General features: G+C 32.6%; 1 long non-coding RNA gene across 13 annotated transcripts; it reads left to right on the top strand.

Annotated features, from left to right (window-relative positions):
* Nucleotides 1-5,307: 5,307 nt before the first annotated feature.
* LOC132617609 (uncharacterized) lies at nt 5,308-11,184 on the top strand. 13 transcript variants are annotated; one of them, XR_009573792.1, is made up of 8 exons: nt 5,308-5,560; nt 6,177-6,221; nt 7,091-7,217; nt 7,818-8,090; nt 8,677-8,877; nt 9,257-9,336; nt 10,790-10,841; nt 10,932-11,184. It is a non-coding gene; the product is annotated as an uncharacterized LOC132617609 (long non-coding RNA). The 13 variants fall into 13 exon arrangements; XR_009573799.1 differs by having other exon boundaries at nt 6,177-6,234; XR_009573797.1 differs by adding an exon at nt 8,296-8,378 and having other exon boundaries at nt 5,308-6,221.
* The last annotated feature ends 1,373 nt before the right edge of the window (nt 11,185-12,557 follow it).

The following is a 12,557-nucleotide window of genomic DNA, read 5'->3' as shown; positions in this document are numbered from 1 at the left end:
TGAATAATTATGTGGGCTAATTAAATTCTAGGAGGGATGATGTGGAAGGGTGATAGTGACACCACAAAATATTATTAATTCAACCAAATTAAAAATTGATTCAAAAGTTTATTGTCTTTCTTTTATGTGGAAATGATTAAATTTGTTTCAATTTTTTTCTATAAAAATTATTAGGGACAAGTAAAAAAGTTATATACCTTAATATTTTTTTATATTACTTGAATATCGTAGTTATTTTTTTCTTCCAAAAAACGGGTTAGCCAATATAAGTTTAATGAAAAAAAATTAAGTTGAAATCTAACGTAAGGTAAAACTCAATTTGGATCAGTAAAGATTTCTCAAAAAATGTAGTAAAACAAAAGGGGGAAAAGCTTTGATGCATGCATTAATTTGTATGAAAATAAAAAGGAAGTCTAAATATATTCTAAAAAATGTTGTTTTTTAACTTACAATTTTTTTTATATAATTAAATATCTTAAAAACATTGAAAAATTGTCAACCTACCTTTACAATTCATATAATGATACAAAAACAACACAAAAAGCGGGAGTAGGAAAAAAAACATTAAAAAAATAAAAAAAAATTGCAAATTTAAATTTTAATGTAGCTTGGGCCTGGGCTTAGCACGGGCCAAACGACACTAGTATTATATATAAGAGCAAATGTGGGACTTTTTGTAGTCCTCACATTATGCTTTGCCCTGTGATGCTGCACCATGTGGCTGCTTACTTTTGCTTTCTTTCATAGCCATGCCCACTTGGGCCTCTCTAATTGGATCATATGTCTTGTTTTTTCTTTTTTCTTTCGTGGATGTCTAAAAATATACTCCTACCGTTTCAATTTATGTGAACCTTTTCAGAATACGAGAGATCAAACTTTATAACTTTGACCGTAAATTTTGACATAGATTTTTCAAGTTGGTAAAAATATACTTTATATATTTAGAAACTATATAAAAAATATTATAAGTCATGATACTTTATAATTCAAATAATTTAGAAAAAATGTAAGAAAAACGTGATCAAAGAAGCATCTCGTAGACTCTCCAAACAGTAAAAGGTTCACATAAATTGAAACAGGGGAGTATTTTTTTACTTGTTTATTTTAACAAATCACGAAAGCTTTATTAATTCTTCCTATATTACCCTTATCATTAAGTAACTATATACAGTATTAATAATCAAACTTAAATTTTCAAAGCATAATTAATAAGGGTAATTAGTATATTTTACTCCTAATATATAATTTCTTAAGAGAAGTGCTGAGTCAACGAGAGACAAGTAAAAAAAATCAAGGGAGTACCTTTTACATTATTTGTTATTACATATTTTCCTAAAATTAATGCCACTTTGGAGTCACTGTTTCATTTCAATCGGAGCATTTATTAGATCTTACTACTTAGTACCCCAATTCTTTTCTTTGGATGTATTTATGAAGGAAAATATTATGTTAAAACTATTTTTCATAAAAAATAAGTGTGTTCTTACTTATTTTCTTGTATTGGTACGTAAGCAAAAAATATTATCTTAAAATCATTTGTATATAATCTAAATAAGTACTATGGGATGTGGGGGTGGGGCTGGGGTGCAGTGGGTGGTGGGGATGGGGGCTACGGGGGTGGCGGTACTAAAAATGAGGCGTATTGGAGGGCGGGAAAGACACAATGAATGTGGAATTTCATTTGTGGAACTCGATTTTCCTGCTTCTCCTAGAGAAAATGTTTTTAAATAATTTTGACCAACCCAATATGAAAAAATTAAAAAATATTTTTTGATAAATATTCTTCTCCATACCAAACCCACACTTTATTTGTTTTAAACCTCCAAAATTTTGCTTCTTTAGTGAATATTGAATATTGTGTCCCTTTGTATTTGCTAATTCTCCTTCAAAACTTCCTCATAAATAATTTGTTCTTTAAAATTATTCAATTATGACTGAGAAACTTTAATAATTACCAATAAGACACGATTAATGTGTTGTTAAATTAAATTAATTATACAATAGAAAAATGTGATACAAATAATTTATATTTTTATAATTAAATTTTTATTATTTTTAGATCATGAGTTTGGCCCTGGGCTTAGTACGGACCTCATGCAACTAGTATATATATATATATATATATATATTAATGTTTTGATTGCTTTGTCATAAGAAGGATTTATACCGTCGATATTCATATATATGTATATTTCAAGGCAACGTATGTTGGCAGTGTGAGAAAACATGTTGGAGTCCAACATTCGACTTTTAGCACAACATTGTTTCCTAGCTTTTTGACAGTTATGTGAAGCCTGAATGACACTCACCTTATTTTCTTTAACTTCAAGCACTTAAAACTTATTCAAATTTAATTTATTGTTTTCTCTTATAATTTTAAGTAACAATGCAAGAATATTTCTTGAAATTATTTATAGCTTCTAGTTTAATTTAATTTGATCTATATTGAAATTGTTTATTTGTTTCATACTATTTTGTTTTATTAATGGCTAGTTACTCTTTATTTAAATATTTGTCTTAGTTTAGTTTATTCCACAACTCTTTCTTTGTAAATATGCGTGGATATTTGTTCAAATTATTAATAACTTGTAGTTTAATTTAATTTGGTCTATATTGATTTTTGTATATGTTCTATACTTTTTTTTTGGTGTGGATTATAAGCTCTTTTTATTTATCTTTTGTGAATAAATTTAAATAGATTTTGTGCCCTACTTGTTAAAACGTAAAGAGCTAGAATTAAAAATGATGATTTCATTTTTAGGTAGCGAATAAAAAAGAAGAAAAGTAAAGTTGTGTCTATCTGAACTCGCTTATACAAAATTATGAATCGAGCACTAAGTATTACCGCATGCAAGTAATCTAAATAACTGGTTAGAATAATACAAAAGAATTTTACATTGAATGAAAAACAATAAAGAGTATTCTAACTAATTGTAATTTTCAATACCTTTTAATTGAGGATCTTAGTAGTTCAGTTGGTTGGCTACCTGAACTCTCACCTTGTTGGTGAGAGTTTGATTCCCCACCTTGTTATTCCCTCCGTATTTCCCCTTCACCTACCCCTATGTAATAAAAAATAAAAAATTAATTTTTAATCGATTTCGTTGTTGAGAAATCGAAAAAAATTATGGCATAATATATACTTGCAACAATAACTAACGACAATTAATCATCAAAGAGACATAATAACAAAAAATGTCGTCTACATATTTTAGTTGGCATAATAAGAGCCTGTTTGGATGGGCTTATGCCTATAAGCTGTTTGCAGCTTATAAGTTAAAAAAAATAAGTTGGGGTAGTCTAACTTATTTTTTTTGGCTTATAAGCTGTTTTCAGCTTATAAACTGCTTTAGATAAGCTGAGTCAAATGGGCCCAATTATTTTTTTGAGCTTATTTTAAGCACAAAATGACTTTAAGTTGGCCAGCCAAACACTCAAAAAAGCTGAAAACAGCTTATAAGTAACTTATAAGCAACTTATAAGCCAATCCAAACGGGCTCTAAGTAAAGAAGGTTGAAAACTATGCAATGCAAAAAATCTGGAGTACCTTTTGTCTTTACGTCGAGAGCTATATTGTATGCGGTTTTGTAAAATAATATTGATATCATAAAAATAAAATTTTGAGTAAATAATTATACATCACTAAATAGATTACAAGTTTCTTTAAATTATCAATGTAGATCGGTGTATGCTGACTTGTTTGTCGAAGTCTAAAATATGATATATAATTACATAAGATCGTCGGTGTAACAGCTTTTTAAATTGAGCTCTAACCTCACATAAGCCAATGGTTGGTTTATTGTCTTCTTTCTTTCTAGAATTTCACTGTTATTTTTAGGAAAATCTCCCCATAATCGCGATCAACTTGGTCCTGACCATTATATTATTTGTTATTTGATTCAAAGAAATCCTTCCGCTTTTTCACATGATTATTCAAAAGTCATGCTTGGATCTTTGACACCTGCTAAACATTTAACCAACAGTTGCTGTAATTAATAAAAACAATAAAAATAGGTAAACGGTGTAATAGAAATTTAAAAAGATATTACCTCTTCGTCAACTGATATTATGGACCTGAAAACACCTTCATATATTGACGTTTTGTATGGTCTTACTGAACCTATTCGGATTATTCATACTTTTATCACCCATGCTGATGAATGTTTGTATACGTTATTAATAGGGACACATTCTCTTGAACAATATAATTTAACATCTTGTGTTGGCAATATCTATTGTTATTTAAGTTAGTATATTGAAACATTTATAATTACTAAGACCATAAATGTTACCGATGGTGCGATCCAATAACTACGTAACATGTAAGAAAAATAAAAAAATTCAAATGAAAGTTCATATGGTAAATGAATATGATCTTAAAATTTTAAAATTATGCTGTGACATTTGGTACATGACTATGATCTTACCATGCACGACGTAACCCTCTCACGATATTTATTAATTAGCACTCCAAAAAGTAATAAACTATGGTGGCAAGATAGAGGATATATAGACGCTCAAATACTGCATTCAAATTTGAATATCTAACATATTATGTAATACCCCCAAAATAAATATACCAAGATCAATAATTACTAACCAGTTAGTCATAAGACATTTCAACGGATAAGAACATATATATTCTAATAAGTAAACGAAAGAGATCTTACAAATCGATTTTGCCGAAAAAAGATCTTCCTGAGAATTGTTCTGGAAAAATAGATGGGCCAAATAGTAACAGCGCCGATGACTATATGAAAAAGAAGTGAAGAAAGAAGATAAATATAAAATCACTTCAAGACACATGGTACAAAAATATAATTTATTATTTAGATATAACCCTTCAAAATATATATTAGCACTCCAAAAAGTTGATAAGGATTAGCATGATGGAGGATATTAGACTATCAAATAATATATTCAACCAGTGAAGACACTTTCTTACGGTGAAATGGTGTATAACTCTTTGCCGAGAGCAACTTTTCGGGAAATAAAGTTAACAGGTCTGAAGCGTGGTGTCTGTTTGCAGGGTTAGTTATTTTTATTTAAGTTAAATGGGGTATTTTAATTCATTTAGAAATAAGGATATTTAGATAATTTAATTTTTAAGTTTTGGAATTCCTGCTTTTAATATAATATAGTATAGATGATCTGGTTGGTATCTATAGATAAATATATTTCATAATTGATACACTTACAGAGTGGACCCCAACACTACAAGAAAAAGACTGATCTAAGACCAACATTTAGGGATGCGTTAATAATCCCGTCTCTATAAGTATACTTATTGGGACGAAATTATATTCTAATCAACTTATGCAAACTCCTTCTAAAATCACAAGATCGAATTCTAAAATCACGTTTCGTAAATATTTCTCCTTAAGATGGAATCTTTCCACAAGAATGCTCGTTATGCTAATCAATGTATGCAAACTCCTTCTAACCACTCAGTCACAGACGATTTTATTATACACTGCAAAAATGCACTCTACTGCTTTGAGCAGTAGAAGAGAAGAGAAGAAGCCGTGGAGGGGTCCATTTTTCTTCACTCCGTTTCACTGTATGGGCCTTACTGAAAACTTTCATCTCAATCAATCTTTTTCTGAGTCATTGGTAAAAATAAACGTCAATTATTACTTTTTCGCGAGTTTTGTGCACCAATAAGAGAAGAGTTTAAATTTTATGGATTCTAACCTTTTAATATTTTTGATTGAACACGTTATATTTTTTAAGTTATGGCTTCATGTTTATTTATTGCAATTTTAATAAATATTTACATTTAAATTTATGCTACACGTCGAAAGTTAGGGGTTTGATTGAACCCATTCTTTAAGTGCATCCGCCCTGACCCCAACTATTAGTTGTTCTCTTTTACTACCTGAACTATCAATATTTATGTATTAAAATATACCTCAAAGCTGACTAGGCCAACTATGAACTGTTCCCTTTTCCTACATGAATTATCAATTAGGTGTGTTTTAATACATAAATAATAATAGTTCAGCTATAAAAAGAGAACAACTAATAGTTGGAGCGTGAAACTCGCAAAAAAATGACAATTTTAATGTGTTTTTGACCATTATTTCTCTTTTTTACTCTTCCTTATATTTGAAAAACTACTACCACCTGCTTTCTTTATATTTCTCTTCAATTCCTAATTTGAATTTCTCTTGCAGCTGAGCTATGCTAGTTTTTCTGTCATAAACCCCTCCAATTTTCAGGTACTTACTCAAGGTCTGTACCACATTAATCTGACAACCTTTTATTGTTCTGCATGTCTTCAATTGTACATGATTTTCCCTCTTTCTTGTGGTTTTAGTGTAGATCTTGCTGAATTTCAGTGACTTAGGTAATTTCTAGCATACACATTTTGAGTTACATATTTCTGTTTTAGTGAATTACTTCAACTTGTTTGGAACTGAGACAATGTTAGTAGTAGTAGTTATTATTGGAACTTCAAATTTTGTTTTTTAATGTTTGTAGCTCGTGTATTAACTTAAAACATGTGGAAATTCATTGTCATATTGAATTTTCTTTTTTCTTGAAAATTTAATTTTTGTGCCTTCTCTCTCTATTCATCTCTAATTGGGATGATGGTGTTTAATATTGTCTACAGACATGAGAATACCTCAAAGTCATTAGAGCTTAGCTGCTAGAATTTTCCTATAGTGCACAAAAAAATGTTACTGGCTACTTTTTTTCCGTGGTACCTGCACAAGTATCTAAGGTCTCCAGCAAGTCATCATCCCGGTATATGTCATTCGGTTAAGTGAGGCGAAGCACCCACAAGTTTTGAGCCTCGCTTCAGGGCTCAAGCGTGCCTCTGACAACAGTGAATTCGCAACATGTAAATCTTAAAGTACATGATTTTTGTAGTTTCATGACTTAGAGAAAAAGATGGTCACCTTTTACAGCTGCTGCTTAATTATCCCTGAGCTGCTGATTCTTGTACACAAGAGTTTGGTTCCTATGGATAGTCATCTTTTATACAGTGTTATAGGAAATAAACTTTGCCGTTAATATTCATATGTGCTCACTACCACATATTTAACTTAGTTCTAAAAGCATTCTTCTCTTTTTGTCTGTTTAGCTAATGCAGGATTGAGTTAGTGTCCCGTAATTCCCAGCATCAGGCTTTTAGCATGGGGAAGTCTCCAGGAAAATGGATCAAAACTGTGCTTTTTGGGAAAAAATCATCCCAGTCTAACTTGCCAAAGGTGTGAGAAGCTCTTATTCTATATTAGTGCTGAAATTTTCAGTATTTTCTGATCTTAGATATTGTTATCGGGCTGGTTGTCAGACAATATATTCTCTCTCCTTCCTGCTCCTGTTGTTTTCCATTTTACTAATGAATCTTGAATGAATGACAATTACTATCTGGCCGTGCTTTTATAATTATAAGTTTTAGATCTTTTTATGATAAGTGCGTTACTTGTATTTGATTTGACCTTTTGGCAATTAGCTTTCATGACTTGCTAAATAATCATCTTACCTGATGACTGCAACACTCTCCTCTCTCATACTTATGAACTCATTGATTTTTTCATGATATTTTTAATTATCATATAGGAACATCAACTTGATTAGAGTTAAAGAACAAGAAGTATTAAATCAGTTGCAAAATAAGATTTTCCTAAATTTCCCCCCTACTTAGATCAAACAATTTATGCTATATGGTTTCTCTTGGAATACTTTTTACTCCAACAGTTTCCTTTTTCTTTGTACTCTGTAATTTTGATTTAGAATTGTTTCTGATTTTTTAAAAAAAAAAAATGTTTTTGAACAATTTACTATCTTAATTTGTGTTCCACGTGTAGGAAGTCACTGGTGAGAAAGGGTCTGCTGCAAAGGCATCCTTGGAGGATCTTGCCCTTAATCCACCAATTTAGAATTTCGATAGGGGGTCTGAGAACACAGAACTGGAGAAGGGTACAAGCACTGTCATATCATGTGATAGTGCTGATTTATCCTCTGTGACACAAGATGTAGAGTCACAAGTTACAAAGGTAGCGATTTCAGCTGATGATGCCGAGTTAAAAAGGCTAGAGCAAGCTGCAACCAAAGCGCAAACAACTTTTAGGGGTTACTTGGTAATGTTGATCATACTGCATATTACTATTCCAGTATCATTTGGTTAAGATTTTTCTTAGCTTACATGTAGAAATTATATTTTTTGAGCAGACATGTACATATCATATATGTATAAGTTTCTAAAAATGTAAACAACATGTAAAGCCTTTTGTTTATTTTGTCGTTGTGTGATCTTCTGCGTTGCCACTTTCTATGTGATACTAGGAGCATTAATAATCAAGCAATGATTGGAGACTTGAACAAATGCATCCTCATAATGGTCCAAGCTTCACATGCACTAGCTGGGGGTATTTGTTTTTCTTACTTCTTTTCCTTCACTTTTCTTTGAGCAGCGGATAAGAGGGGTGTTTCCTTTATGCATATCAATTTTCAAATAGGATCCGATATCAAGTCTAGTAGTTAATCCATATATCTTGCTTGTCTGCATCGTTCAATAACGGCTATAGGTAGAGTTACTAGTTGGACTTAAAAACTGAAGAAGCTCCGATGCTATTAGTTTCTTCTAATTACAAGCAAATAACCGACCTTGAGTCGTTATTTTGCTGAAGGGGAATTTAACTGTATGCACTTGTTAGCATTTCTCAGGCTCGTCGGGCATTTTTAGCACTTAAAGGCATTATAAAGCTCTAGGCACTTATTCGCGGGCACTTGGTAAGAAGGCAGACAGTTGCTACTCTACACTGCATGCAAGCAATTGGTAGGGTTCAGGCATTAGCTCGTGGCCAAAAAACTCGACTTTTGGATCCAGCCCATCACGTCCTTAAGTACACTTCTGGAGGATTTAAGGTAAGTCTTGTGATAAAGTGTCTTATTTCAAGGCTTTTGTGTCCATCTCTTTCCACTGTTCCCATTGCTGTTGCTTTGTTCATCTCAGCTCTTTTCTCTCCCTTGTTTTGTAAAGCATTGATATAAGCATGGGACTGACTCGATCTTACCAAAGGTTAAGGTGTTCAAATATAAATTTATGCTTTCATTTTTGAAAACCTTTCGGAGGAACGATTGACAGTGCCAAAGTTTCTAATAGTATGTCAATCACTTAGATGATATAAAATGAGAAGTGTCATATAAAGTTGGATTATGCGTTTATCTGCAGTTGCCTTTGAATACGTTATTACATGTGATATAATTGGTTTGTTCGACTGACCTTGCACTCTGTTTGACCAAGATGCTAAGCAGGTGGACCTAAGCATTGTAAACAAGTCTGTTAGGCCAGAAAAGCTAACAGCTAGTGCGTTTGTTTGCAAGGTATTGTTGACCTTTTCTCCCTCAGATGAAACAAAACAGAAAGAATTCCTCTGCATAATCTCCAAGTTCCCAAGTAATCCTGAATTCCTCTGCATAATCTCCAAGTGCCCAAGTAATCCTGAATTCCTCTGCATAATCTCCAATTTTTACGCATTACGTTCAACTCGAGAGGAAAACAAATCCTTAAATGATCGCTTGTCTACCTTAGAAAAAGAGATGAAATAAATTATGAAAATAAAAGAATTCTTCGCTGCTCAACAATCACAAGTCCCGCCTACGACATCAACCGTTTCAATTGAATGACCACTGTTTTTGTAGGCTGACCACGTTAGTAACAATATACCCGTTTTTTTTAATCTATTGAAGTTGATAATTTAAAGTACGTTGGGTGATTCTTTTATTGAACATTGTCCAGTGGAAGGCTTCTTTGAAGAATTTTAGCCTCCCCTCTTTCATTAAGTACCTCTTCTTCAATGTATACAGTGAGTAAAATTTGATGTACTTCCTCTACTGCTACTTCACAAATGGTATTTCCTGTTGTCTTTTAAGTCTTAATGGTATTGTGTAATTGAATGATTAGATTTTGGCATGCTATGCCGTTCATCTCTTTCCTTTCAATATGGTTTCCTTATTAGATGTTTTCAGAAATTCCTATCAATAGATAAAAGAGCAATTTTCTGCCAGATGGAAAAAAGCCTTATTGTTGTTAACTCTTGTTGCTTTTTTATGGGTTTCCAGTTTAACTTTTGTGGCCCTTAGCCTAAACAAATGATGGAATTTGACTTTATCAATAGTTAACTTAGTTGCAGAGAGGAAATGGAACTTGTCTTATGTGTTTCCATTCTGCTCTTGTTGATGTGCAAGAGTTCATAGTCTCACTTGGTTTGGTATTCTCCTTGTTTTACAATAGGCTTTAGTAGAAGATTAAAAGAATTAACATCTACGGTGAATGGATTTTTTTTAGTTGGGAACATATATTACATGAAGAATGGCAGCGAACTCATATTATATGCGTGTGTTTAATCTATAAGGTACAGAGTTTGCTAGTTTAACTATGAACTTTCGTGGAAGTTCCTTATGTTTGTCCATTATGCTTGTCACAGTTATTGTTTTAGTTGTGGTTCTTTATAATATATTTTGGGTTCTTGGTTAATTCATCACAACAAAGTCTTCACTAAGTTGTTGACGACTTAACGTGAATGATGTATTATTGTAAATTAGTCGGAAATCTTTGTACAGTTAGTTAAAAATTCAACCACCATGTATATGAACACATTTATGGAATACAACAAAAGGGAGTAAGTTAGTTTACCTTATGATACACAGATGATATGATGTGTTTTTCCTTGCATTTCTACAGAGTTATGGTTGAAAAAATCTCAGTTTTCCTAACTTACATACTGCATTAATTATTTGGGAAGGAAGGCTTAATTTTTTGCTTATATTCCCGCAGCTTAGCTGTTTAATGTTGGGAGAACACCTAATAAATTTAGACTGCTTTTGGGGTAAGCTATTTAACTATTGCTAGTGTAAATTTTACATATATTATTATACTAATAGTTATTCATCGTCTTTTCAAAATTTTGTACTTACAGGTTTTGAAGATTGAAGTTACAAGTCAAGATGCAAGTTTAGAAGATGCACAAGCTCATTATTATTTTGCTAGGAATGTAATGCAAAACTTGATATCATAGTCTAGCTCGGGATGTTGGCAAAGCTTTTTTATTAAGGTGTTGAGCAAATATTGAAACTAATATGGGATGTTAACCATTTTGTAAATAATAACTCTCTATATGTATATATATTTATATCTACAATTCTGTAGCAATTTGATATGTATTGATACTATTAATTTTCTAGTCAATAAGAGACCAGTAATGCAGATGCTAAAATTAGCATAATTATTTTAGATAGGGACCACTGCTGCTCGTCTCTAAAAGACAATTTAGGACTAGTAAAATCTGGTCGCCAGAAAGTTTTAACGACCAGGAAGAAAAATATTTTCCATGATATTAATTGTCTATTAGGGATGAGAAAACTTTCTGGCGACCAGATTTTCTACCCGTCTCTAAAAACAATCAACGACCAGATTTTTGTACCCATCGTTGTTGCGCTTTAGCGGCGGAGGCTATTACGACGGGTGGCAACCAGTTTTTTCCCGTCGTAATTGGTCGTTTGGGACCAGATTTTAACTTTTAGGGACCATATTTCCCTTCCTTAAAGGCCGTTTTTCTTGTAGTGCAAGGCTAAAGGAAACGGGTTGGGTTTATCTTGAAATTTCATTTGAATTAATCTATGCATTTTCCTGAAAACAATTGAGGCAGCAACATATTAAGAGCAGCAACGTCCTTCTCCATTTCCAGTAGTTGCGTGTTTCTTGAAAGCTCGGGGCAAAATACAAGGGTTCTTTCTTGTATAAGGTTGAAGTGCTGTGGTTTGAGTTCGTGTTGAGATTGATTAGACGACAAGAGGTATGCAAAGGCTATTCCTTCTTTCATTGGCATGAATCCATAATGAGAGAGTCAGACAAATCGTATAAGAGAAGCGTATATCGTAGAGTTCTAATATCTGTCAATGCTTTACTTTCCGTATGTTCTATCTTGTCATGTTGAGAGAGTTGCTATCCACTCCATACCCATTCTATGTTGATAGAGAGATAAAGGGTCATATGAATACTATTTTACATTGCTACTATATAAATGATATACAGAACTATATACATATTTTTTTTTCCAATGCTTGGCCTTATGGTCAATGAGAGATATTGATGTCTGGCCTTATGGTTAGTGAGAGATATTGATGCCTAGCCTTATGGTCAGTGAGAGATATTGATGTCTGGCCTTACGGTTAGTGAGAGATATTGATGCCCAGCTTATTAGCTGATGAGAGATACACCGGGCCATATATATGGCCGGCTAGCTATATTATTACTAGAAAATTACGTATTCAGTTAGAGCAGGTAAGCAGGTTCCAGAGTATTCCTTGACGTTCAGTTTACCATGTTGCTGGGGGTGCTGCATTTCGTGCCTGCAGGTTCTAATAGACAGTCGGATAGAACACCCCAGTAGACAGAGCTAGATATCAGCTTGATTGGTAAGCTCTATTTCATCCGGAGTTACCAAGTCTAGATTTTGGGAGTCCTTTATGTATGTATAGACTTGATGGGTAGGTTGGGGCCCTGTCCCGACCACAACACAGTTTTGTATCTCTAGAGGCATGTA

Source organism: Lycium barbarum, chromosome 11 (genome assembly GCF_019175385.1).
Source record: "Lycium barbarum isolate Lr01 chromosome 11, ASM1917538v2, whole genome shotgun sequence".
Classification (NCBI taxonomy): domain Eukaryota; kingdom Viridiplantae; phylum Streptophyta; class Magnoliopsida; order Solanales; family Solanaceae; genus Lycium; species Lycium barbarum.
This window is presented reverse-complemented; position numbering and strand designations above follow the sequence as displayed.